The sequence below is a fragment of the Gavialis gangeticus genome, unplaced genomic scaffold, assembly GCF_001723915.1.
Source record: "Gavialis gangeticus isolate Ggan-Ray unplaced genomic scaffold, GavGan_comp1, whole genome shotgun sequence".
Lineage (NCBI taxonomy): Eukaryota > Metazoa > Chordata > Crocodylia > Gavialidae > Gavialis > Gavialis gangeticus.
In genome coordinates this window covers 99364791-99368517 of record NW_017729032.1, presented here as the reverse complement: position 1 = coordinate 99368517, position 3727 = coordinate 99364791, and positions in this window count along the sequence as shown.

Here is a 3727-nt window from a genome sequence, read left to right as displayed (position 1 = left end):
GGGGATCCCAGTGGGGGGGATGCCCCGGTCCCTGCTCAAGAAGATGGAGGCAAAGAAATTGTTAAAGAGGTTAGCTTTGTCATCTGGTGTGACCACTAGATTTCCAAGCATATCATGCAGAGGCCGTATATTACCCGGTACCTTCTTTTTACTTCCAATGTATTTAAAAAAAGACTTCCTGTTATCCTTGATCTGGGACACTAGTCCCAGTTCCTTCTTCACCTTAGCCTTCCTAACAGCCCCACTACAGTCCTGAGCAATGGAGGTATAATCCTCCTTGGTAATGGCCCCTCCCTTCCATTGGGTGTACACCTCCTTTTTGGCTTTGAGACGTTCCTGGATGCTTTTGGTGAGCCATGGGGGCTTTTGAGCACTCTTGCCCCCTTTGATCTGCATTGGGATTGTCACCCTTTGGCTTGGAGGATCGTCTCCTTAAAGAACGACCACTCTTCCTGGACTCCCAACTCCCCTCCCCTCACCTCCAGGACCTCAGTGCCTCCCCAACTAGTCTCCTTACCTCATTGAAATCTGCCCTCCTGAAGTCCAGGGCTGTTGCCTTGCTGCAGACCTTTGACACCCTGCACTGGATGGTGAATTCCAGTAGGCGATGATCACTATCACCCAGGTGGTCAAGAACCACCTGTGATCCACAGAACCACAGTGATTCTCCCAGGAGAACTGTAGCACCTGTCCATGGCCTTAGTTGTGCTCTTGGGATAGAAGCTTTTACAAGTTTATCTACATTTTATCACAAAAATACATAAATATGTCAGAGTTATCCAGTGACTGGAGCGAGGACACAACTAGAACCCAAGCCAGTGCCATACTAAAGAAAAGGAACTCTGGCTGAATTTCAAGAGTGTGAAGAACAGAACCTTTGGTGGGATATGGAGCTACATTATGTGCTTCTTTATATCTGAGATGGTCCTGGATATGACCATGAACTACATCCAACTGGAGGCCTTGTGGCAATCTGAGAAAGGCTCATAGAGAAATGCAAAAGGAGACTAAAAGATATACCCAAGATTTTTGCCTGAAACTGTGTGATAATATTCAGAAAGCAGATAATGTAGGTGATAGCTATGGAATTTACAAAGGAATCAAATGAGCAATTGGTGTCCACTCATGAAGAAAATAGCTCTGCTGAAAGACATGAACAGAAATGTCATTACTGATAAACAAAATCAACCTGAGCATTGGATTTAACACTATGAAATTATATACTGCAGTAAGACTAAAATCAAACACAAACACCTTGAAGGACTACCACAGTTCAACATTATGATGGATTTAGACAACCAGCCTCATTAGACAATTTTCAGAAAGCCATTAAATTGATATCTGAAAAAGATGTCACCACTAAATTACTGCATTGTGTATACACCATTGAATAAACATGCCCTCATCTTGGATGGCTAGGATGCCAAGCATTAGGACAATGATCTTAGCCCTCTCAGGAAACTCAAAGGAAGAAACTATCCATTTCCAGGAGTTGAGACCAAATCATAGGTAGATGAACTGATTGTGCAATAAGGGAGGAGACCCGAATTGTGGAGCAAACCACATCCTAACATTTTAATAAAAGTTTATGAGAATAAGCAACTTAATTCTGGGTACTTTCATGGTGCCCCCATCTCTGTCTACAGTCATGCTTTCTGTGCTTTTACATGCCCTTACACTCACTGCTCAAAATGGCAGCTACTTGAGAGAATGGAGCAACTCTCCTGCTTTCTTGTCTTTGCTCCTTCCTTTCCCTCATCCTCTTACTGCATGAGTGTCTATCCTGACCAATCACTGTACACGATGGGCAAAGTTTGAAGCAAAAATGATGCACTCTGCCCTTCCAAACCTACCTGGAACTAACTTAAACATAGTTTATATAGTGTGCTTTTGATAGCACATAACATTAGCTACCACTGCCCTTAAATATAAAAGTCAAATTGTTAGTCATCCCCTTCAATCATGGTCTTCATCCATAAACTCAGGAGGTTGGCATGGCAGAATAGTTTTAAAGTAAAGGCACTTTTTGACTGTAGAAACAAATACAATTTTTAAAAAAACAGCTGAAGCTTTTTTAAAGTTCATAGTTTCTTAGCCAAGTGAATGATTAGGAGGTAACTCAGGAAAGGCATAGTACACAGACATTACAAAATTGAAATATAATGTAAGGCACCATAAGGATTTACCATAGGACACCTGTGCTAGTAGTGGTGGTAATAGCAGTGGAAGTAGAATTATTCTTATATTTTAGGCCAGATACTCATACAGTACAAAAGATAATTTAAACCAAAGGTAATACTCCAATTTAACATGAGATTTCACATCACTGCAACAGTCTTAACACTGCCCATATCTTTCATGGTTCCACTCTTCCAGAAGCTTTGCTGGTGTCATCCTATTTGCTGGTACAACATATTTTCTTGTACAACATATTTTCCTGGTTTGCCCACTGCCTGTTTTATAGAATCCTTCTAGACATTTTAGTAACACATCTCAGGGGTGCATCCTCCAAAATAAGAACAGCCTGCAGATATGTGCATACAGTTGCCAAGCTATTTTTCCTATTCCACCACACATAGACCTTCCTTCTTCCCCATTGCATCAATAGCCTGCAGAAAAACACACTGAATGATTACCCCCCTTTTTTGTCTCCCATTCTACTGGCAGCATGCCAAGAGACATATTCAATTCTTTCTCTGGTCATTTGCATTATTCTTAGTTCCATTAGCAACCTGCCCATGCTGCAATTTTCCTCTATCACATTTTTGATCTGGTATTCCCCTTACACCAGTCCTATAAAAGAAGGGCATATTATGAAAACATCTTATACTTTCCATGCCACCCAAGAACAGAAAGAATTTATGAAACAAGATTCAAACTGAGAGAAAATGGAGACTATAATTTGAACAGTATCTATTTGTCTTTTTTCTCTTTTCCCCCCTCCTTGTTGGTGAAACCTGACAAGAGTATTATTTAACATTCTAGATAGAGAAAGAAGACGAATTAAAAAGAAGATCTACTAAGAGAACCCTTAAGCAGAGACAAAGGGATAGAAAATTAGATGTGCAATCCAGAGGGAAGGTTATGTGAAGTTGAAGAAAGAGAAGAGGAAAAAGATCAGAAAACTATCTAAGGCCCTAGAGACACGGCTGCAAATGGCCCTTATGGTGATATGGTAGCTCTAGGTGCATCCAGATGAGCATGCATATGCTGTTTGTAGTGCCTCAAAGCTGTTTAAAGTGCCACAAACTAAATGCAACCAAAATTTGACACTGGGAAATCCCAGTGTCAAAAAACATTGCTGCTAAAAGAAGTGCTGCAGCGCATATGGCCACAGCATGAAACAGAAACAGAGCATGGCCAGCTATAGCCACACTGTCTACCTGCCAGACTCCAAGCAGCCAGATAAGCACTGCTGCTGCCCTGGGAGTTCCCCAGGATTCCAGGCAAGGCTGCTGGGGCCTCCCCTACCTGAACTGGGTCATTCTGCTGCAAGCAAATATGCACATGCAGGGACATGCCCTAGGACAAAAAGCAGCAGCACAAATATGTGCCACAGGAAACACACACCCCTGCACGGGCATCCTCAGCTGGATTCAACCTCTGTGGCCAAGGACTGTCATAGATTGTATCTGTGTATCTCCTACAGCCCTTAAACATCTGCATTTTAGAATCATAACCAGAAATAGCTCCTTTCCAGGGTGTTCTAAGCCTCAATACAATTAAG